Source organism: Chelmon rostratus, chromosome 11 (genome assembly GCF_017976325.1).
Source record: "Chelmon rostratus isolate fCheRos1 chromosome 11, fCheRos1.pri, whole genome shotgun sequence".
Taxonomy (NCBI): domain Eukaryota; kingdom Metazoa; phylum Chordata; class Actinopteri; order Chaetodontiformes; family Chaetodontidae; genus Chelmon; species Chelmon rostratus.
In genome coordinates, this window is record NC_055668.1 from 4,480,380 (window position 1) to 4,505,885 (window position 25,506).

At 43.0% G+C, this 25,506-nt stretch overlaps 1 protein-coding gene across 2 annotated transcripts in view; it reads right to left on the bottom strand.

Moving 5' to 3' along the window:
• sertad2b (SERTA domain containing 2b) overlaps positions 1-24,624 on the bottom strand; it is a 35,986-nt gene extending 11,362 nt beyond the window's left edge. Inside the window, exon 1 of one of the 2 annotated variants that reach the window (XM_041948201.1) lies at positions 24,463-24,624. The gene's annotated coding sequence lies outside the window, so the exon portion shown is untranslated. Of the gene's footprint in view, positions 1-3,423; positions 3,525-24,462 lie in introns of those variants that run through there. The other variant, XM_041948200.1, reaches the window with a different exon arrangement.
• Positions 24,625-25,506: the final 882 nt, after the last annotated feature.

The window sequence follows — 25,506 nt, forward strand, 5'->3', positions numbered from 1 at the left end:
GAGCATGCCACGAAAGTGTGTGTGTGTGTGTTTGTGTGTGCTTTCCTTCATAGAGATCATAAACCCTCACATGACAGAGGTCAGCTGGGTATCAGGCCGGGAATCCACTACGATTTCTTACGTAATGACAGACCTGGTTACAAAACACAACAGCTCCTACTGCGCAACAAGCAGCATCCATTAATAAAGAGACACTGCGGTGTGAGGGCTGCATGGCAACCTTAGGTTGGATTTAACAAAGATGTTGATTTCAATCAATAAAAAGCAGAGGGCCCTCTTGATTTATATATAATAAAGGCATGACAATTAATTCTTGAGACTAATCCCTTTTTTTAATCTGAATGAATGGATTTCTGTAGTTGATTTATCGTATTTAAAGTATAAGTTCAGCTGTCAGAAGTTAGAAGATTCATCACACACTCCGGCTCAGATCACCAACATTACCAGCAGTGCAAAGGAGTAAGGACTGAGAAAGGAGTGCAAAGGCCAGGGGCAAGCGACTGACTTTTAACCCATTTTTCCTGACTCATGTTGAAACCTAACTCAGTTGCAGTGTATTATGTACATACTGGGGCTGAATGATGTGCAAAAAAATCAGATTGCCATTATTTGGAAAGGTGCTGCGATTGCTACCGTGTGAGAGCCCCGATGTTAGTGGGAATGGTAATTTTTGCATATCGTTTTCACTGAAAAATAATGATGATTTGATTTTCACTCAGGTCTGTACCAAACAAGCATGTTCCCTGACGTCTGGAGGATATGATCTGTAGGCTGGGCCATCTCTGTAGGACAACAGTGTTTCATTTATCATGTTATTTTGTGACACATTTTACCTTCATCAAAAAAAAAAAAACTGCAGCTCCTGCGATTTGGATATTGCACTAAATTATTTAAGATTAATAGTTCAGCCCTAGTACTTGCATTTTTGGGGAGTTGTAGTTTCTAATATTTAGTCTACCCTCACTGACAGAATTGGGTGAGACAAAATATCAGAAAAACCTCCCGGTATAAAGCAGCACAACTCAATAGCACCACGAACTACTGCAACCAAAGTAACTTTAAATTATACACTCATTAAGGTGGGATTTACAACTGATTATAACTATTTAGCTTGATGTAACTGGCACCGAGAATATATGTCCACCGAGGACCAGGCTTCTGCACAGCCAGTACACTGAACACCGTGAGTCAGTCGTAATAGAGCATGCAATATTCTTTAGGACTAAAGGTGCTATGTTAGTTAAAGGGACAATTAACTGTTTAACTGAAAGTTAACATCATGTTTTACAAAATTGTGCAGCAAGTCAATGACACACACATGCACAATAAGTTGGTGTGTGCACCTCAAATTTCTGGTCATTAGTGTACTCACACACAAGCTCGCACACTTCCTCACACACACACACTTAAGTCTATAAATAAAAGGCAAAAGAAGAGAGCAGAATTAGGTCAGCAGACATGTCTACATGGCGTTGAGCACTCCACCATTTCCACTGAGTCTCTTCAGGGAGAAAATGCAGCTTGACACTTCCAGTGACAAAGCCTCAGAGGCTACGGAAATCTACAGCATCCATATGTCTGGTCACTGCGTGGAAAGTAGTATCCACCTTATTACTGCAGTATTTCCCTTTTTACTGCAGCGTGCACTGTATCACAGCAGTTTCGGCCTTATTACCACAGTGCCCACCTTGTTAAAGCAGCACCAGCTTTAGTGCTGCAAGTGTCATCATTTTTACTGCAGGCAGCACCCTTATTACTTAAGTATAATCCTTGTGAATGCAGTACAAGCCTTATTACTGCAGTTGAAGCCTTACTGCTGCACCGTGAGCCTGATTACTATTACTAGATACAGGTATGCAGCTTCTGAGGGTATGAAATATAGAAGCCTGCTACATCCATCCCTCATTGGGCAGCCAACACAACAAAACTTGCACATTAATTGAAGTTCAAGCCTTCAAGGTTGACAAGAAAAGCCTGCAGCTGTCGTCCCTCCCACAACGTCCAATACATTTTTATATCAGGGCCCTCTGAAAAAGCCTGTGAAGAGATGTGTTAACGATGGTTTTGTTATAGTGCCCCAGAAACTCCAAAATTTTCTCCCCATTGGCGTATTGTGTGGGGAGGAAAATGTCAGGAGTTTGGACTGACAACTGGGCGCTAAAACGAAATCAGGGGCCGTCTTAATACTAAAGGCCCACTCTCTTCAGTTTTTGTTTACGGAGATTCAGCAGCAAACTGTTGAGTGAAATTTAGCCATTGTCATGTTGCTAATTGGAAATGTTCCAGGACATGAAACAGGAACATTTAAGAATCAACATTTTTTTCTGGACTCACCAGGAGTCTGGGGACCTCCTAAGGGCTACCCCACTTAGCAAAAACAAGGCTTTCCTCTCCCCTCTGTGGCTATCTGCTCATCTTCAGTCGTATAACTCGGCACCACATCTGGCTTCTCCTCAGATGGGGTTCAGCTCTGATCAGACAGCCCTTCGCGGCCTGATGTGGGTCTGTATGTGCGGCTGCTCGTCCAGACATAGTAAGAAGCTCGGATGTGACCTGTGTGCGGCTCGTGGATCCCAGCACACGAGCGACAAAGCAAAGACGAGCTGCTGTCACAAGAGCAGACCGTTGTGGTGCACGTTACGAAACAGAGGCTCCCCCACTCACTACATCTGTTACACTGACTGAGACAGCCCCAAACACTGGAGACCGAATCACCTCCAATTCCACTGCAAAAATCACATTTCACTGCTTCACAGCAGGTGTAGGAGAGCAGGCGTCACACAGGCTGTCAGGAAAGACTAAACAAAATGTACAGTACCTGTGTTTCCAGATGGCTTTAGTGTAAACAGCATCTGAACTCCACAGTTTCTGTGTTGCTGTTGACTTTAACAAGTTATTAAATTTGGCCCCAATGCATTTTCAATGAATGACCTTTACATGTGAGACCATTGATACACATGTGGGTCATTTTAAGTGATTTTACTCGGAGTGAAATTACTTTTAAAAACGAGAATAACCCGGGTGAAATCACACACTGACTGTATCTGAGGTGATCTATTACAGCTGTATGTGCCACTGGCTCAGTGTATTTGGGGAAATCGCTCAGTGTATTTTGGGTAAAAAGTTTATCAGACAGACTTTTCCCCGTAGTGATAAACTGGAAAGTTGCGCCTGTCTCGGCTCCATGATGTGGACTGTGGAGTGAGCTTTTGGTAGACGGAGAGACTCTAGAAGTGTAAAGGGATAAAGTATAACCAATTTAATACGAAAACTTTTCAACCAGACGCCAATACCCACAGCACTACTGGAACGGCAGCCTTCACCGTGTCTCTTATTCACAGATATAGGTTACACTGCCTTGCCGTCATGTATTCCCTCGGCGTGTTTCACTTTGCTCTCTGAAAGATAGAAACGGTGTCTTACCACATCCAGGTCCGCCGGAGTTTGAAAGAGAAACATGGGGGGTATTTAAACAGTCCTGTCGGCTACAGAAGAACAAGCCGTCCTCGCTCCCGGAGACTCTGTCACACAATGGCGCTGATAGGAGGAGAAAACTGCCTCCGCTCACAGGAACGCCGCTGCCTTCACGGCCTGTCGGACGTGCTCGCGAGCTAAGCTGCACGTGCGCTCCTCTTTCTACTGTACGTCCACGGTGCGCTCATGTCTCTCAGTCGGTGTCATTTGATGTAAAACGTAGGCTGCCGACATACTGCAACATCAGCGTGAAGCATGTGAAACCACGCTACACACAGGGACATTCAACGTTAAAGGCATCACACATTAAATATATTTAAAAAGCGTTTACTTTTGCTCGACATGGTCGCCATTAATGTGTAAAACAGGCTAATGTATGGTAAGCGCTACACTTAAATGAAGTCCAAATGTAGAAGATTCACGGAGCTACCAAGATGTGACATTTAGAGACCAGACAGCAAAATGCAAAAGGTCAACTCGATGCATATCATTATTATGTCACTGAACTATGTCACAAAATGTTTTTTATTTCTGAACTTTGAGTCTGTGATTAACTTTAAGATGGTACAATGTGCAGAGGCCTCCTTGCCCCTCTGAATACGTAATAATACTTACAAGAGATTAATATACACAAAATCTGTACATAGCCTAGAATCAGTTAAGTATTACTTCTTAGATACCTTTTTGTTTTTGACAGTTACTTTGCCTTAAGGATGAATTACACTCCTTAGGTCATCGTTAATGTAACGACGGCATAATTACGTTCATGACAGGATCCATTTTGTTACGGTGGGTAAGTTTACGAGGAGCACCTGAAGGCAGCAGAAGCTGAAACCGAGCAGCTGCCCCGAGAGGTGGCGTCGTCAACTTTGCTCCGCCCACACACCCACACACGCGCGCGCGCACACGGTGTGTTCTGTAACACTGTGTCTCTCTCTCTCTCTCCGTCCCCCTCACTGTAAGACTACTTAATTAAACATTAACAGCATTTTGAAAGTGGAGGCAGTGCAGTGTTAAGCCCTGATTATATACAACTATACCCCACAAATGCTTTTCATTTTCAAATATCTCATCAGGGCTTTTTAGAATCTGCTGTGTTTTGCCTTTTCCATTTGGTCATGTACTGACATGTTGAAATCGTTAATATAGCCTCTTCTTCTACTGACAGACAATGGTGAGGAGGTCACAGGACAGCACTGGACTGACGGTGCTGTTCGGCGGGTTAGTGATGCCCGTCTTACCCGGTGGCAGATGGCAGGGAGATGTCCGGTAAACTCAAACAAAACCCTGCAGAGTCTGCCCCATGAAGACAAAAACACCAGCGGAGCATCCCGGGGCAGAAAATGGGCATCTTAGACCGTTTGTGCCCTTGATGCCCCCTGCTGCACACTCAGCTGTGCACTGAGCACACCCACCATCACAATACAAGCTACTTTTTCTGACAGGCTGCCTGTTCTCAGGACAGGTTTGATCAACTTGCTGTCAAAAGTATTAGACATCTGTGGTCTATCCAGTCTTTAGGGCTTGTTAGCACAGAATCATTCAGTTTCTCCTCTTGTCAGAGTGGAACGCAGCATTCAGGCCTTCATGGTGCACTAAAACTCTCCACTGAAAAGGCCTGTTGACATGAAGTGGCAAAACGAAATTCACGGGTGCATCTTTGTGAAATATTGGGTTCTAGAACCTCGGTGAGGCTATGCAAGCACTAGAAGCTATCGTCAGTCACAATGGCTCCCCAAACTTAAAAAAAAAAACAGTACGAGCTTAGTCGCTAGCATGAAAATAAGTCTGCATTGAGTAGCTAGCCTAATTCAAAAGCCGTATGTATACCACAAGTACAAGTTTTGAATAAAAGTGGTTGGTCAAAACCAGTTGCAGTAATAAATTATAATAACTTCCTCCATTTTGGACTCTTTGGCTCGGTTCTCTCAAGGTCAACACTGTCAACACAGCCTCCTACTGGTCAACACCGCAAATTTGCCGGTAAAAGCTCAACACAACACCCAATATTCCTGCAGAATCATTTTGCCCACGCGACTGGATGCACGACTGCACTGGAATGAACTGATATCAAGTTAATTTCACCATTTCTCATAGTGGTGTGACCGGGCCTTAAAGGTCCAGTGTGTAGGATTTAGTGGCATCTAGTGGTGAAGTCACAGATTGCAACCAACGGAATACCCCCCTCGCCTCACCCTCCCCTACGGTAGCTGTTTGGTTTGTTTGTTTTGAACTGTTCAAAACTGCAGTGCAACATGGCAAAGGAGAGGACACACACTGATATAAAGGCTCATTCTAAGGTTATAAAAACACAATGATTCTTTCTCTCTTTCAAGTCATTATAAACTGATGAAAGCAGACTCAGGAATATTATGTTCCATTTCAGCCCATAGATCTTCACTGGACCTTTAAGCCAATATTGGCTGAAGGTTGCAAGACCAAAAATGCAAAAATTCACCATTAGACAGTGTTATATTTGTGAATTTTTTGTACAAAACGCACAACTGACTCAGCTCAATCGGTGAAGATAGCACAGTTTATGTTCACTGGTGGTGAAACGGCAAAAGACAGGCGTATTCTGTTATTCTTGGCAACAGGAATACTCAATATATCAGCATTATGCAAACAGCAGAGGCTGAATGAAACCTTGGCTGGAGTCTGGCTAACAGGCAGGTTAGCTGGGGTAGCTCTGTGCATGCATGCATACGTAGCTTCTGTGGTGAGAGGAGATCTGATTTTAGTCCTGCGTTCATCTCTCTGGACTGCGAGTTGACTCATGAATGCAGAGAAGAGAGGAGGGATGGCTCTAAATAAAGATTTCAGGTCAAAAACAGGAAATGGCTCAGTGAGCAGGGAGGGCAGGGCCATAGCAACACCAACTGGAGAGCTGCACCCACAACATCCCTCCCTCTCCCTCTCTCTCTCTCTCCCTCCCTTCATCTATCTTTATTTATTTCTCCCTGGCTCTTTTTTTATTTCCCTCTCCCTGTGTGAAATCTGCTTGTTGCTCGTCTTTCTTGCCTTTACGCTGTTGCTGTATCCTTGTTTTTTTCTCTGCCTCTCTCTTTGTCTATTTTTCTGTATTTGTCTTCTATTTTTCCCTCTTCTATTTTATTTTTGTCAGAGGTTTTGATTGAAATTCAGTGACTTTACTGACAACTATCAGAAAGGGGATTGCAACAGCACAATGCAAAAGATCAACAGCTTGTGCATTCAAACCATAATGAAAGACTAAATGGTTGTTTCCAATAATCTATTTTGAAAATTGACATAATCAGCAGAATCTACAATAATATAAATGACAACATGTTACGCTACAACACATTCACAAACCAGTAAACACTCCACTCTATTGTTAATATATTCTCATTGTCTACGTTTGTCTGTGCACGCACCAGGTTGTGTGTGTGTGTGTGTGTGTGTGTGTGTGTGTGTGTGTCACCATCAGCGTGAGCCTGACTCATGGTGAGTTCACCGGTCCCACTCATGACTCGTGTACATGAGGCTACATGTTGCTCGCATCCATCACCGCGTTGCCGCCCAAAGTTGCAACGCGCAGGGTTACGACTGTCACCGGAATCAGACCGCATCTTCCATTTATACTCGCTGTGACAACACACGGGGCATCTTTATGTCATCAAGGTCTGTAAATTCACACAGACGCATGAGCCGAAAAATAACACACATGCACACACACACACACAGCTGAAATAACTGATTCATGCGCTTGTGTCTGTGTGTTACTCATCAGTTTTATTTATATTGAACTATTACGTACTGTGTCTTACTAATGAAAAAAATCACTACACACTACTTGCAGTGTGTTATTGATTCTATGAATTCTTAACAGATGCAATAACACACTACCAGTTTGTATTGTACATTAACTATTAGTTAAGTAATCCATTACTATTGCTTATACCTATACCACTGCTGCTCCTGCTGTTATCACCACTGTTGCACCAATGACTTCAACTAATTACTAATACTGTTGCTGCTATTTTGAACATAATCACCTCCTTGTAAACAGACACACGTGCTATAAAAGATTATTATACAATACGCACAGTCACTGAAGTAATTTAATTCCTATTCCTTCGTCCTAACCATCAGAGCTACATGCCTAACCTTAATTAGTGGAACCTTTTTCCTATAAATGTCCTCCAGATCTCTGGACAAGGAGCAGCTACTCCTCCAAAAAGACCAACGCCATATGCTGATTATTAAACCGCTATGACCAGACAACCTAGATACACAACATTATTAGCTGTTATGGGAAGTACACCAATTTTCTAATCAGCTTAGTCCACATTGGGAGAACCACACAGCAAGTGAAAACAGTTGTATAGTGCAATGCTCCTGTATTAAGAGGTCACAACCTGAGATTGCTTCACTTTAAAGCGTCACAAGAGAAAAAGGCTGGGAACCGCTGATATAATGTGTTCTGCAGGAGCTTTGTCAGGTCTGAAAAACAACACTGATGATGTTTTGTTTTTTTTTTCAAGCTTGATACATACTAGACACTAAAAGTCTGGATATTTCGGCCTGAATTCGGCTTCAATTTAAAAGAGCAAAATATGATGTTCTGTACAGCCTAAAACCATTTAATACTACCTTGATGGTACTTACAAATATTATACCGCGTGGCAGCTGTTGATGCAACTCAGTGCTAAGTCGTGATGTGGTGTTGTATCAAGTTGCATGACAATACACAGGCGTACCTAATATTTTGTCCCCAAATGTAAAATTAATTTAGAGTATGTGGTCGAACTGAAACATTTAAAACTGGCTTTAAAAAGACGAGAAAAATTGAGTAAAACCAGCAGAAACATCCACGTGTGCTGGCAGATTTTGGGGAGGGTGTGTGAACAGGACCATAGAATATCATTAATACTATTAGACATGGGCGTGGCACATCCAGAGAGAGAGAGAAAGGGGGGGGGGTTCACACCAAAAACACCCATCTGCTTTCTTTCCCATTCTCTCTCCCTCTCTCTTTGTCTCTCCCTCCTCCTCTTCTCTCTCTTTGTCTCTTTACCAGAATCTTCATCAATGTCCATCATTCCCCCTCTATGCCCCATACAGCTCCTGCCTCAATCACACACACACACACACAAACACACACACACCGTGGCTTAACCTTGATACAGCATGATATATCCATGACTAGTGCCATAATTCTGTACTATACCATTTTAATTGAACACCCACACAGACACACATAAAGCTGCACACTTCATGCATGTGGCCCCCTACACGTCTCACCATCCTTCAACGACTTGTTAAGTGCCTTGACTCATGCGCTTCAAAAGAGGAAGTACAAGTAAGCAAAGCAAGTCGGCCTCCTGCAGCGCTGCCATTTTAGTCAAATATGTTGCCAAAATGTAGCCATGCTGCCTGGACTCAGTACTTCCACACCAGCAGTTTCTTTACACTCATCCTGCTGCGACACTCAGCAGCTGCTTTCCCGAATTCATTTTACATGAATGCAGCAAATAAACATTAACAAGAACAAAATTTAATCGTACCCCCGGAGGAGCGCTGTTTTTTCACGGGAGCCCGTTGTCTTGTCTAGTAAAAATCTCAGGACTTACTGTGTGTGTCTGTAAAATTGAGTAATGCGGTGGTGTGTTTAATCTCCAAAACATCTCAGGTCAAATGTTTGAAATGAAGCTCCTTACATGTGGGTCAGTCTGGAGCACATGATGGAAATCAACTCGAACTAAGCACATCTGAAAGATTTTTGCTACGGTTGGCAAAATCGCTTTTCACGTTGTTTCCTTTGTCTCCACAGAGCTGGCTGACACTTCTGCAGGTAGCAGTGCTGCAGCAAAAAACTTCAGTGACTTATCTGAATGGGGGCCTTTGTTGCATATCCCCTCTTTCTCTTTCCTCTCACACTCCACTTTTTGCATTCATTTAACACAACATACCGACACAAAGCAACCCTTTCACGCACATAAAAAAGGCTATTTGCTAAAATGTTTAGGCTTATAATCTCGAGGACATGGGTGAGGGCAGCGTCACTCCTGTAGTTTGGCTCTTTCGGCACAAATTGAATATGATACGTTGTTGCATTTTAGCTCTGGTCCGATTCCTGTTCACACTGGCTTCGTACAAACAAACCAATAGGAGTAAGCATGAAGTTATGCAGGCTGACTGGCAGTTTGTGCCGCTCTTTAATGTTTCTAATATGTGTACTTATGCGCTCTGTCATAAGCATCATTAGTATTATTAGACTGCAAATAGCTGCATGTTATGAACAATGACCAACAGGTAGAGACAGGATGAAAAGAGGTGTGTCGCACGATAATATTCCACAGGGTGTTACTGTTGGATTATTGTCACTTTTTAATGAACTTAATGAACAGCCAAAGTATATGCAGGATACAAACACTGAACACGGCAGATTTAACTGCTTTTGAATCTCTGATCAATCAGGGAAAATCCCTGCATTCACATGCTGATGTGTTACCATGGTTACCAAATGATTTGTGAAAATATATACCTCCGTGGCTTTAGAGATCGATTAAAAGATTGCTTCCTGAACAGTTCATGAACAGCAGATGGATTTATTAGTAGATCAGCTGCACTGTGTGAAGTGGCTAATCCATCGCTTTCATACCGGAAGCGGACCCTGGAAGACGCTCGTTTTCAAGCAGTCTTGGTCCGGTTGTTTGGTCCTTACTTGTGTTTGACAGGCAGCTTTCACAAAAGCCCAAACAACATGTCATTAGTATAAACAGCAAGAAAAGTGCACCTATGGAGGAGGGTGGGGTGGTCGGATGGGACAGTTGATTTCTTTTGTAAGTGAAGTAATGTAACGTAACATATGACTAAAAGGGTATTTTCAACCAAAGAAACAAACCAAAAAAATGCTACAAGTTAATTGAAAGCATAATTAAAGGGTAAGTTTGTGAACATTCTGAATAATAACAAATTCCAGATCAACATACAGACCGAAAATATCTTATTTCTCTGATTTACATTCCATCATTAGTTTCGTCATCCAGACAACCCTCTTCTTCTGTGACAGCATGAATAGTGCAGGATTTAGGGAGATAGGTCCATAGAAAGAAACTAGTTCAGCGGCTCCAAACAAAACTTTTCATCATGCAAGGAGAGGGCTTGTGCCTTGACTCAGAACATGGGCGAGAGACACAGACTCAAAGACAAAGAGAGTGAGAGAGAGCGAGCAGGGGAGAGGTGTGTTTACTCATAGTTGTGTGACGCCTCCAGTGTCAGGTGACTTACAGGAAAGAAGTTGTTGTTCTCTTTCTCTCTTGCTCTGTCTGTTTTCCCTTTTCTCCTTGTTTCATAACTTCTGAAATGAATAGTTTGTCTTCTCTTTTTACTGGCATGTTGTTTATCGGATCATCTAATCAGAGTACAAAATGTCGTGCTTGTGAACCTGCATAATGCATCCAATCAATTATTTGGCTTAAAGGCAGTCACTGCAAAAAAATAAAATTTAGATTTGAGTACATGATGTCGTGCAAATCATTTAAGCCAGTCAAGACATGAGGAGGCACTGTAATAACCAGCTAAGACACACAGGACAGAGCTCTGTTGTATGTTTTAATGCCGTTTGGCTCGAGGCTAGAGAAAAGTTTTACCCTAACCCTTTAATGTGCATGTGTGTGTGCGTGTGTGTGTGAGTGTGTACCCATCCATAGCAAACTGGTGAGTGTGACACAATCCAGCGGGACAGCCTCGCAGTGGATGGAACACAGATACCTCTGTCCAGTCGGGGAAACTCAACAAAAACACATTGATGGCAGAGAATTCGTTTCCCACATTTCTGACATTTTTTTGCTAGCTCCATTCTGAGTGGTCTGACTGGAGGCAGCGATGGTTGTCAGAGTTGAGGAAGTAGTAGCGCTGGTAGCAATACTGGAAGTGATGGTGGTGGTATTATTAGCAGTGAAGGCGTCCAGTAATAAATGCTTGGGCTCACTCTTGTATTATTACATATGTGTGCATTCTCCCCTCCAGCATACCTTCACTGTGTTGCCTCTAACAAGAAGTTCTGCAGCGCTGTTTAAAGTGCACTTCTCAAGCTGAGCTGCAGCGTAAACTCTGTGCAGGGAGATCCTGTAGCTGAAAACAGGAAGGTCATTAATCTTCTAGAGAAAGCCAGCACACTCAAAAGTCATGGCAGAAGGAAGCAGCCACAGCGGTTCGGCTTCAGATACAAGCAGCCAGCAACTGCAGTTTAGCTGTTTATCCGTCTTTCTTTTCTCAGTTTTTCCACCCTCTAGCTGCTTCATTTTACTAACCCTTCACACCCCTCCAGCCACAGCGTCCACACAGAGCTATTTCTCCCCTCCGGTGTTGCTTTCTTTTCTGTTTTTATCAGGGATAAGGAATGCACTCAGAACAATGCGCAAAAAAGCAGGAAATGATAGACAAAAGGAAGGTTCATCACCCTTTCATGTCGCCCAAACAGAACCACATTGAGCTGTAGTGCATCAGACGTCAATTAAAATCAGATTTCTTATCTAATATCGTCTCTTATCTGACGTGTGTCAGGAAGTCCAGTCTGAAGATACATTTGAAAATGCACTTTTTTGTTTCTCTGACCCTCCGTTCACACACTCTCCTCCTTAAACACCCTTCTTGCATTGTAGTGAGGATGAACATAACAGAGATTTCAAAACTTCACACAGAATGAAGGTTCACCCTGAACCCCACAAGTGTTTGTCTGACTGTTGAACTGAGCCTGAGCCCTTTCCCAACGCCTTTCTGACGTTCTGCATCCCACAACGTTTGCTAATTTTCAAACCCACCCATCAATCCATCAGTCATGTTGGATTGATGCAGTGACGGGCCAGGGGAGAAGGCAGAAAGTAAGCAAGGTTTCGACTTCTCTGTGATCCCTCACTGGCTTCCCTTCTGTGACCACTGACCATGATGATGTTTTTCTCTTTGATAATGAATTTATCAATTAAAGGATTATCAAAAACAGATTAATTTTCTGTCAATAATGACTTACTACTCCATTCAACATGATCCTTACATTATCTGACTTTAGTTCAGGCAGTTACTGCTCATTGTGTTCTTGTTATGGTTCATCTACGGAAAATCTACTTCTATTGAAATTAAATCTCAATAGCTATATATGTAAAACTGTGATTCCCATAATGCCTTGCTTTCGGATCACACTGTCTCCACACATTAATTTTGATGAGCAATGTCTTCCAGTTTAATTAATTGCTTTGGTGTCATCATCATAATCATGTTCCAACTTGTCTGGTTCATGTGTTTTCTTCAGTCTCACTATGAAATCACCTATTTTCCTCTTTCAGGAAAATCACAAAAAAAAAAAAAAAAAAAAGCCACAAAAAAGTCTTCTCAAAGGTTGTTTGTAAGTAATGTGGCTATTTTGGGTTGGTCAATAATTTGTGGACTGTAGCCGATCACTGCAATCCAGCAGTTATGATATAACTATAACTTCTGAAAGGAGAAATAACTCATTCTTCCTCGTACTCTTACAAATCAAAAGTTTCATTCATGTGATCAAGGAAAACACAGCCCCTCTCAATTCAATACACTCAGCCTTTTGTGGTCTGGTGTGACCAGTAGCGAATGGTGGCTAATGCTAGCAAACTCTAGATGGATAGATCTGCTGTGAAACTGCAAGTAATCAGCTGATTGGCTGACCATGTGACTCTTCTCTACTCCTGCTGCTGTTGTATCTTTATTCTGAGCTGCCACTTTGGCAGTTTGACTTTAACGGCACAGTTGTCAACAATACAGTTTACGTTAATCAGTGTTATCAGATGGGAAACTGAACAGTTCCTCTACTTTTGCTGTAATCAGACGCCTGCAGAATAATCATTTGACAGTCACAGGCCTTTGCTGCAGTCAGATTACTCTAATCCTGCTTGATGTTTTCAAGCAGTGGAGCACATTTATCTGTGTTAGCAATTCATTGCTACAATCATCTTTATGCAATTTCTGAATGTCGATATACTAGAAAACCGTAATCTGACTATAGTAATCCATGCGCTGTAATCTATTACCTCTTCCCCTGCTGCTGCCCTCCTACGCCAGACCAGACTGGCTGAGTCAGCTCCGCTGCTCTATCACGATTCAGCCTGACACACTTTCCTTCCCTCACCCCCCACTTTCCTTCATGAATCTCTTCATTCACTCTAAGCTGCGTTCAAAACTTCTTCACTGCTCTGCTTTTGCTGTCGCTCTCTGTCTGTTCCGTTGCTCCCTCTCTATCTCTTTGCAATAAGATATAAACATCCCCCCTCCACCTCCGCCTCACGTTGCTCCCCTGTTTTATTCTCCCGACCCCCTCTCTCCCTCACCCCCTCCCTCCCTGCTGGCTGCCTTCAGGGTAGCAGAAGGGAAGTGAATGGCTTCAGCCCTCCCAGCTGGTCCCATCACCCAGCAACCCAGAGCAAAACAAAAGAACACACACACACACACACACACACAAGCCTACAAACAGTCAGGCACTGCGCACACACAGACGGCTTCTCCAGCAAATGAGCGCATGCACGTTCTTCGACACATGCAGACAGATATGCAGATGACTGCACACACACACACCACACACACATACACACCAGTACCCCCACTTTAGCCCCCCCAGCTCACATCCATAAACACAGTCAGCCATCCAGCCGTACCCTGCAGACTCCCACCCATCATCCCTTCCTCCAGCCCCCTACCCATCACCCATCATCCCCCTCTCCCCTTCCCAGCACCCTCTCCAGACACCCAGTCCTTTGTCCACACTCTGCTCCGCACAAAAAAAATATTTTGGGGAAAAACAGATGAACATGTGTTGGTCCAAAAAAGCAGTCGACACAAAGCGGCGGGTAAATGCACTGTTTGTGCTCACACACCAAGCACATACAGTGCGTACGTACATAAAAACTGAGCACCCACACAGAGCTCAAGTGTTATTTTAAATTTTGAAAGTAGTCTGCAGCAAGTCACAGCTGCATGGTTGTGTGCGCACTTCAAGTCCCCCATGACATCCTCTGTTATATATCATCAGCGTGTGATGGTCAGTGCGTTACAGGAGTTATTTTGTGATGAAGTCCTTTGACTGCTGTAACTGTGAACTTTTACTTCATCTGACATGAACACAGAAAAACTGAGTAGCGATAATGTTTGATCTGTGTCACAATAAACGCATCTTAGCTTACGGGTTCGAGTAGACTGTAGTTAACCTATACGCTCACTCTGGACAAGGCTGCATGACTGAATGCGTCGGTGAATGATACAACATGCTATTAGGCAGCAAATGTTTTCAAAGAACATCGTCTCATTAGAATTTTAAAGTCGTGTTTTGTTGAATATGGAAATCTAATCGTGACCTTTCAAAACAGTGAAAGTAACCAAAGAATTTAAGCTGAAAGCTCCACGCCTGCACCCCGAGTATCAGGCTGGACTGTTAAAACATCACGGCACAGCCTTCATATCACAAGGGGTCAGCACATCCCACAAACCTTTCAACACCTTAAAATCTCTGCTGCTACACCCTACAGACACGAGAGTGGTGTATGGCATCACATGTCATGACAGCTGTGGCGAACACTACATCGGTGAAACAGCAAGGACCCTGGACGAGAGACTGAACCGAACAGAAACGTCAGCTATCTGAGTTCATCTACCAGCAGCCAGTTGGTGGTTAGAGAACGGTCATGGAGGACTTTCACATCTGACTCCAACAAAGCTTACGTCTCACGGAACCTCGCCGACCTTTGCAGCCATACAGGTGAGTAAAGCATAACTTGGGCTTGAGGTCACATGTCACATCTTCCCTCAAAGTCCCCTTACTGGCTTTTTCTGGCGCTTTCAACCACGTCTTATAGTCTTCCTTAGCGGACGGAGTTTGCTTGGTTGTCATGGAGATAGACTAGCTTTCATCATGCAACCTCAGTATGGAACATTGGTCACCTGATAACAGGTGTTTACATGGAAACAGAAAAGGACAAACGTACTGCACATGTCGCTGCGCAAGACCTTGATTTCATCATCACCATCATCATCATAATCTCTCGTACCCCAGTGCAAACGCACACAAAAAGACAGCAACAGTCTATGAGTCATCAGCAACAGGCAGTATGAATTTATTTCTGTGATGCTCACATGTGAATCTGCACGTCCTGTACAAAGCATTAAAAAGTCAATATATGTAACCGACCACATCCAGGCTGTTTTTTTCACACACACAGAGCTGTATGCTTATTGATTCTACATATTGTGTTGTTTCTACATCCCATTTTCATTAGCTGTAATGTCCAAGGCGTGAACACACAGAGATCCACAGCAGCTGATTTCAGAGGACAGCTTTAGCACAGGGACTAAAACGGAGCAGCTCTTGTGCAACAGTAAAATTCATTTTTATAAAATCAAATGAAGGCAGTCAGAGCCGAGTAATGATTGGAGGGGGGGAAAAAACAAACCGGACTACTAAATATTTAGTTTAACTTTTTTCTTTGGCACGGTGATTGAGAGCCAAACCAAACCTGTAAGAAAAGTGCTTTGTGTCCAAGCTCAGCCCAAACTGCTCAAACAAACAAATAGAGGGAAAGTGAAATGGAGTGAGGCTTTCTGGAAACAACACAATGTGGAAAACCTGAATGTGGCTTCTGCAGGCTTCGGGAACATCACAGTAAATAGGATGGAAAATCGGGGAAAAATGATCTGAACTGAATCCAGTCCAGACTCATCTGGTCCGATTCTGTCTAAACACACTGCTCAAACATCGGCCTACCTCCAGACTAAACCAGCCCAGTCCAGTCCACCTGAGCTCAGGCTACCCCAGAGTGGTCCGATTTGGTTTGGTCCAAAGCTAAACCAGCGTTGTCTGGTCCGGTTCAGCCTAGTCCACAACAGTATGTCCCACTCTCATCTGCAACAGTCTTAACTAAATCCCTCAGAGGCAGCCCAGTCTGCCCTGCAAGCTGTTCCAGCACCAGTCCCAGTAAACACAGAGAAACACAATACAACCCACATCAAACAGAAACACCTGACCACACACACACACACACACACACACACACACACACACACACACACACACACCATGAATCTTGAAGACTGTATATGTGTTATTTAGATTTTGCAGCCTTAACAGTCAGATACACCACTGGCTCATAAGCTTTTTGACTCATCTGGCCTGTGAGGCAATTCATAAATAAAAAAAGCAATTATTAATTAATGATATCAATGCATCGTAGTGCCTGTCAACAGAACATAAGGAGATGCAGAGTGTCACCCTTTCCAAGAGAAATGGATGAACGATTGTTGTTTTGTTGAAGCAAAAGGCAGGCCAGTGTGGGAAATGAGGTTAGTATGATATATGTGTTCAATACATTAGTATGGCCAGGGGTGGCACCAAGGGTGGGGGGGTGAAACCACTTTCCTATCGCGGCAGCGGTCTTGTCCATTTCAGCTGTTTCGGCTGTGCACTGTATGTGCATGCATGACCAGCTGTGTGTAACATGGAATGGTGTGTGAAGCCTAGCACACACTTCTTGCTTCCACAAAGCTCAAATTATGGTGTTGCACACATCATCATTCAGTCAAGAGACCCAAACAGTAATCTCCCCAAATGCTACTCTGCACCATTGACACAGATATCAGCCACTTGAATGGCTGCCAAGCTGACACAGCACTGTATAACAGAGTATATAATCATTAGGCCATAATCATACAGTGGCTGCAAGCCAAATATCCCAATATCAGGGCTGGTTGTTAGCACTCCCTCACTCAATTTTTTCAGCATGGGCACGACTGTCTCTAATGCAACACTGTGTTAGTGACAGTCCTCTGTACTGTATGAAATGCTGTACAGGCTAGTGGGAGAACAGACCCTCCTGAGTGCAGGTCTTGTGCACACTTTTCCAACATGATTCCACAAAAGTTGGATCGCTGTGTTAAACATAAATAAAATCAGAGTGCAGTCATTTGCAAATGAACTGTTTTTACTTTACAGTTTTATATAAAGTGGTCCTGAGCTCATGCAGTAACATCCTTTATTCAATCATGTGTTCACAAAGTGTTGAACCTTGCTCCATCCTCACTTGTTAACCACTGAGCCTTTCCTTTCATACCCGATCATGACACCATCACCTGTTACCAATCAACCTGTTTACCTGTGGAATGATCCAAACAGGTGTATTTTTGGAACGTTCCACAACTTTCCCAGTCTTTTGTTGCTCCTGTCCCAAATTGCTTGAAATGTGTTGCTGCATCAAATTCAGAATAAGCAGATATTTACAAAAATCAATGCAGCTGATGAGGTCACCTGTACTGTTTTCAGCTGAGTGAATGTTAATGCAAATTATCAAATTGTTTTATTTATGTTTTCCCAGCAGTTTTAGAATCAGTGCTGTATATACAGTTTGTAACCTGCATTAGCATACGCTTTCAGTGTCTGTTATTTAAGCAAGTGACACACTTTCAATATCTCAGTAAATAGTGCAGGTAATATCTTGGCACACACCTCTGCAGGTAGGGATTGAATGAGTCACAAAATGTTCTAAAGACAGAGAAGCTTTGAGCAAGAAGTGCACACAAATCCAACAAAACTAAATAGAAATTCTATGTAAATTGTTGTATCATAATTGCACCATTGCATTAAAAACACATTTAGTTGCACTGGAGCCTCACTAAGATACTGTGGCTGTAGACTCTCAGTCTTGATTAGTAACGTCGTCATTTTCAGCCAACTTCCTGGATCAGCAGCAACACATTCAAATAGCTAAAATAAAGGCTGAGCCTACTCATATGTACAATACATATGAGATGTTGGACTGGGTGACATTCTTATTCTTTGAAATCAGATAAATATATCAGGTTGATGGTTGAAATTTGACACCGTGCACAGCCATTACTACTGGATTTTTTCACACTCAGCATCATTTGAATTAGTGAGCGGTGCATTCAAGAGATATGGTTAAAAATGACTCATTCTGACTGCTCATACTGGAAAAATATATATATCGCAGAGGAGGCTTAACTAAAAGCATTTACTTGGTAAGATCAGACTTCAGCAGCAACTTGCCAAACACAGTCTTCCCAGTTACCATCTGAGACAAGATGAGTAGATTTTTCAAGTGGGACCTCATGCCTTCCATCTTTTCTATTCATGTGCAACAGTCCAGATGTTCATGACGTTTGAAAACTGAGAGGGACATTAAACGAAGCAGCTGCTGAGCACACAGATCCTGCAGAATGCAAGAAACAAACTGGCATTAATGCAGCATGGTGATTCTAATGTATAACGTTGAGCTGCTCTTGCTCAGTGACAGTCTATGTCTATGACAGTATGTTAAGCATTGTGCACAGTACATTCAGTCACTTCCACACTTAGAGAGTGGGAGGGCGAGTGTGTGGGAGGGGGTTTTCCAACAGAGTGCATGATGTAACATGGACTACTATACAGGTAGTGGAGCAATGAGTCACTGTGTTGAGGGAGGAAACATGATAACATGCAGGATAACATGATGACATCTGTGCGTGTGTGTGTGTGTGTGTGCATGTCTTAGTTTACATATAAAATGCTCGGAGGATGTCATTTTCTCTACATGCACTGTAAAAGTAAACTTAAGTGGAGTTTCACAGATGTAACTGAAGGTCAGCATCTTGGAAAGAGTAAAAAAAACAACAACTCAAGGTCCACTAGCTGTTGCCAGAGCTTTCAACCTCATAGTCTCAAGTTTACTTAGATGTCATGGTTAAGGCTTAGTCAGCTATCATTAGATGCAAGCAGTAATATCCTTTATACAACCATGTGTTCCACAGAGTGGTGAACATCCCTCCATCCTTGCTTGTGACAGACCGAGCCTTGAAATGTGTTGCTGTGGAATCAAATGCAGAATAAGCATATAGTTACAAAAATCAATGGAGCTGATTAAGTAAATTATCTATCTATCTATCTATCTATCTATCTATCTATCTATCTATCTATCTATCCATCCATCCATCCATCCATCCATCCATCCATCCATCCATCCATCCATCCATCCATCCATCCATCCATCCATCCATCCATCCATCCATCCATCCATCCCCTCTCTGACTGTAGGCTTATCTATTATTCATACTTTGTTCTTTTGGCTCTCGTTAAGAGGCCTGCTCTGCAAACGCTGCTCTTCTGACATCCGATCCCCCTGTTCATATGTGCTTGTGTGTGTGTGTGTGTGTGTGTGTGTGTTCTGCATGTACAGTGCATGTGCCTCAGATCTATACCTGTATAGTCTTGTCTCTTTGGGATCTCTGAACGCAGCACAACTCTTCCGCAGCCATTAGTTACTAAGTGCATTGTGATGCACATCGTAACATGTATAATGTTGCTATGAACCATGCTTGTAAGGCCTCAGAGCTAAAAGGTTGCCTTAAATTACAAGATTTTAACAACATTTTCTTTTTAAAGCACATAGCTTATGTATGAAAATGATGATTTTAATGGTTAAAACAATTCTAATAATTTTACAAAACAATATAATATCAACTCAATGACCATGAACTAGCTTTTTTGTCACTTTCAAACCAACATGCATGAGAAGTCCTGAAGCTGATATGGATGAAACAACTAGTGAGCTTGCATATATGATCCACCTCACGACTGAGCTGAAGACATGACTGAAAAGCCTGGAAAAACATAGAAAGTAAGTGGACCTTTAGAATTTTTTTTTGTCAAACTACTATTTTCAAGGTCTAGAATGTTTCCACATTGTGCCACATTACAACATATTTTTTTTTATAATGACTGAATATCCATTCCAGTTTGCCTTCTTGCCCATTTCCAGGCTGCTAGGAGATCTTGGAAGATTCCTGCAGGGAAGCACTTATCACATGTTCACACACAGCGAGCACACAGAGCGCATTAAACATAGAGTATCAAATAGCCATACATTCGTGTGTGTGAAAAAGTCTTGTGTTACCCTCAGTTTTCCTCAGAGTTGATCTTTCAAGCAATGCTGTGATACGCACGCAAACACACACACACACACACACAATCCCTACGTGAGACAGAAAGAAAAAAAGGAAGCGAGAAAAGGTGCTGCTTGTGTGAATAACGAAAAGGAGGTCAGCGCCTGAAGGGGTGGGGCCATGGTGAACACTCTGCTCAAAGTAAAGGCACTGAGAATATAGTGCTGCTTCGCATACTCACACACACACACACACACACACACACACACACACACACACTAGATAGCCTATTGTGATGGTGGCTTGACATGTGATGGGGCAAACTAAACTTACATGGGTCATCTGTGCACCTTCACCTCCCCATAAATCAGCTTTTTTTATGACTGATAAGGTGCAGCTCCACTGTAAACGTTACTGAGTGTGAATTGCACACTTCAGCATCATCAGGACCTCTGACATCCACACTGTCAAACTGTCTGTTGTCCGTGTGTGTGTGTGTGTGTGGGAAGGCGGGGGTTGTTAGCAAATGGTCACTTTTACAACAACAAGGCAATAACAAGCTTCCCATGAGCATCCCAATCGACCCCTTTTCATTTATAATACTGCAATTAGAGCTCACGGCCAACACAAGCGTTGCCAAGTCGAGAGCAGCATTTCTGGGGGCTGAAGATGATGATGGTCACTATTTTGTTGGTGAGCGACGGCTGGTGGGAGCCACGGTGAGGGTCCAGCATGACGTCCAAGAAATGGCAGCTAAAGCCCGCAGCACCGCAGGAACATGATCTGCACCTCTGCCTGCTGTCTGACTGACCAGCGAGCCCCTGTATGCTACAAATGTTAAAAGGATTATTCTGAATTTAGAGTGTTCAGATTAGAGTGAAACATGGCCGTTCATCCACAGGTCCATATTAACAAACATAATACAGCATCTCTGTGCAGAGGGTCAGAGGCTCAGGTTCACATGGCAACCCTGCTTACAGGGGAAACTAGAGGGGATACCTGCTCACTGTTAGGGCTGCTGTAGTGCAGTGGAGCAACACCAGTCCTACTGAGGGATTATTGTGTGGTGATGCTATCATCACAACCACTCTCCCACTGTCTATTTTTAGTTCACAGAGCTCTCCCTCTCTCTCTGTCTCTTTCAGTCTCTCTGTCAGATTCTCCATACTGAATGCCAGACGCATTAAAAGGAGAAGGTCAGAAAAAACAGAAACACTAACCGGCAGTTAGTGGTTTCTAACTCAGGGAGAAATATAGCACCTGTGCCTCATTTCACACACAGTGCTGTTCTGAATTTGGAAACTTTCTATGTCCCTCTTTATGACACATAAATGCACAATTTTCACCACAGAACATGAAATTATATCGTATTTGTATGATAAAAATACAGTCGATAACGGAGCAACTTAAAATGAGGGAAAAAGTTTGAGTTCAAAGATACATGGCTGGAGCTGAGCCTGAAGTCTTCGTGGATGATCTCTGCAAGGACCGCGCTTCACACCAAGACGACCGTCTGCAGCCGCAGCTACACTTTAACGCTCTGACATTTTCAGACGCTCAGCCTCTTATTAAGGCGCTTCACTAAGAATTCAGGGTCCTGAATGTATCATCGCAGTGTTCAGACAGAGACAGCAGCCATCCAGCAGCCAACGCTGGACGGCTGCTGATTCTGCCTGCCAGACGGGCCGCGGCGTCTGAGCCTCAGGCCGGGAACACAGACGAACCACGGCACCTTAATCTGGATTAGCTGCTAAATTAGAAGCCTGGTTGCTTGTGTAATCCCGTTGACAAGGTTCCGGCAGCCCCCGTGGCCATTTGACGGCAGCTGATTCACTCAGGCCAGGCCGACGGGGGCCAGACAGACTGATGCAGAAAGTACAACAATTCAACAACTTGAGATGGAATAATGACCATAAGTCATCATGAGCACAGTGGTGAAAGAAGTATCAAGGTACAAATACTACAACTTTAAAATACTACAAAAGCATTCAAAATGCTTCTCACATAAAAAAGGACTGGTAACACTTTATTTGAAGGGGTGTGACGAAGACTGGAATGACACCTGTCTGAGTGCTGTCATCAGTGTCAGTCAGTCATCGATGTCATTTTCAATGCAAAGCTCACTGTCTGAAATGTCTTTGTTATAATAACTTGACATAAACCAAGACAACATAACCATCAGTCATAAACATCCAGAGCAGGCCTAATGATCAAACATAAAGAAGGTATTTAACTTCAATGTGTTAACTTAACATTACACTAAACTGTCATTTGTGGCTGGTTTTGACACATTCATGAATCATTTCCTTGACTTCAGCTACAGTGATACAATTTGGACTTGACATTATGACGTCATTAATGTTATACGGCCTCCTTGATAACAGGGAATACAGTAACTTCACCAAGGTGACTTACAGAGGAAAGAAGAAAAAAACAAATGTGTATTTGGTGTGGGGATGATTGTGTTTGTATACTTTGATTGACTATCTCAGTATTGTGTGCTGTAAGTTGAATATTTCCCTCAGAAATGAAACAGAGCATGGATGTATTACTTAGCAGAAAATGGAATGTAAAGTACAAGTAGTTAATGTACTTAGTTACTTTCCACCTCTGTGTGAGTGAAACTGGCAGAGTGAGCGTCATGCTGAAGTGATAGGCCAACCACAGAAATGAGAAATAAATTATTAGAAAGTAGGACAACACTAATAAACTCATATAAAACTACTGCAACAGTGTTACAACAACAGGTAGTTACTGTTCTTATTGTTAGCACACACGTGCAAATATGAATGTCAAAGAGTCACGTGAGCATTAAATAATAATACTAATAGTAATACTAGGCTACTACTACTCTCGTCATTAAAAGAATAATCTTACAATTCTCCAATTACTTTTTTCCATACAGTTTATACTTTATGACACTACAGGCGCGCATCCAAGCATAGGCGCGCACGCACACGCCCGCACACACACACTTTCACACAGTCTGTCTCCCTCTCTCTCTCTCTCTCTCTCTCTCTCTCACACACACACACACACACACACACACACGTACACACAGCCGTTTTATACCATTGTGTGGATCAGGCCCAAGTAGGGAACGCTGTGCTGCACTGGAGCAGCGCAGCAGCGGATCAGGACGCTGTCTGTCTGTCTGTCTGTCTGTCAGTCAGTCAGTCAGTCATTGGTGGTGTGTGTGAGTTTAAAGACAACTTGGTTATATAATCGAGGCAGCAGCAGCAGCTGAACAGCGGCGAATGCGGCGCTTTTCTCGGAGCGACAGGGGAGTACACCATGGCCAGTGGATCCAAGCCCGACAGGTTCCGTTTTCATTCTAATGAAAACCTACGAACTGGACTCCCTGAAAAATCTAGAGTTATTGATCTTGCTTTATGGCAATGCTATCACGGGGTACAAAAGAAAAAGCATTTTAATATTTCCAATCCTTCACTAAATTCGGCATACAAATAATGTGCCGAAAGTGACACATTTTCATATAATTTAAACTTTTAGAATGGATTCACCGTGTTCCTTACGGCGGTCTCACAGCTCAATTCAGCAGAAGAAGACAAGGTACAAGGAGCACCATTTCAAAAATGCAAGATTTTACGATAACTACCCATACTCGGTGTGTCACATCTATGCCGATTTGAAAAGCAGATTCAATTATGTACTTAAAGTACATCTGAAACATTGTTATATCCTGTATCATCTTTAACACTAAGCAAGATTTCGTAAACAACCATTTCTCCAGTGCAGTTTGGCGGTACACGGTCCACGCGCGGTACAATGGTGCGTAACGGGATTTCCACCCTGCGCTTTTCCTCTTGTGAAAGCGTTGACCGATGTAGACAGGCAACAGTACTTTCCCATTACCTGGACCCGGACATATCATATGATTACCATACCAATAGCCACTTTCTGGGGATGTTTAAGGTGCTTAAATTAGGAGGCAAGGCGCGGACACGTACGATTCCACGCACAAACAGACAGGTACAGGGAAACACAACTTACAATCAAGACCACCAGACACCAACACACCATACAAGAGTTGAAGATGCAGTTTGAGACACTCACCCTCTATGGCAGATCCGTCCAGCACGGTGCTAAAGTAGAAAAATAGATGGGGAAGAAATGGCTTTCGATGTTATTTTGCTATGGCAGAAAGCTCTGTCCGCTACTGTTCAGATATCTATTTTCTATTTAACCTAAAAGCTGATGGACCACGTACGGGCTCAGTCCAACGTCTCCAATGTCACAGCTCGCAACCAATGCGAAGTCATGTAAGCGCAGCCAGTCTGGTGCTGCATTTAAGTACCATGAGACACATAGTAAATACGAAGAGTCTACTACAGTGCTGTGGAGTGGTCCGTACCTCGTAAAAATTCGTTTCACTTTTTATTTTAGGGGTTAGATGCGATTGTGAATTACAGTTCACTTTAGATTTCGAGTAGTTCAGCTACACAGCTCTAATTTCCCTTCTGTCATCTGGAGTGGGAAAATCAAAAACTTATTTTGACAATTCAATAAAAAAAACTATTAAATTATATAGTAGAATATATAGACACACGTATATAGATTACCCCTGCTAAACCTCGGTGGGAATTTTAGCATGATGGAAAATTTGTGTGATTTATTTTCCTCCACGTGGAGATGTTTATTTGACTCGGGTAAAAAGCGGTAACTTTTTCCCACAGTCGCTGAATGCATCTGCAGGCTGCGTGTGACAGACATGTCGTGCGGTGACTCAGAGAGCTGAGTCAGAGCGTCGTGTCCCGCCCACACCGCGGTCGCGGCCAATAGCGCTCGTGCGGAAGCGGTGGCGAAAAGTCACGCAGCCGTCCACAGTCCCTCTGTGTGCGGTTTAAAAGGACGCCAGCTCCCGGTCCATGTACGGAAATCATTCCCATTGACCATTAAAGGCAGGTGGGCGGGTGTACGTGTTACATATTCATATGAGATGAGAGGAACAACAAAAACAATTACATGCACATATAAGGATTTAAAATGACAATCATGAGTTTTTACCTGCTTTAATAAAATCAAAATTTGAGGGTCTGGACACGCTGGTGTTTTATTTTGTTTTATTTATGTGTCAGGACATGGTGTCAGGTGTCTATG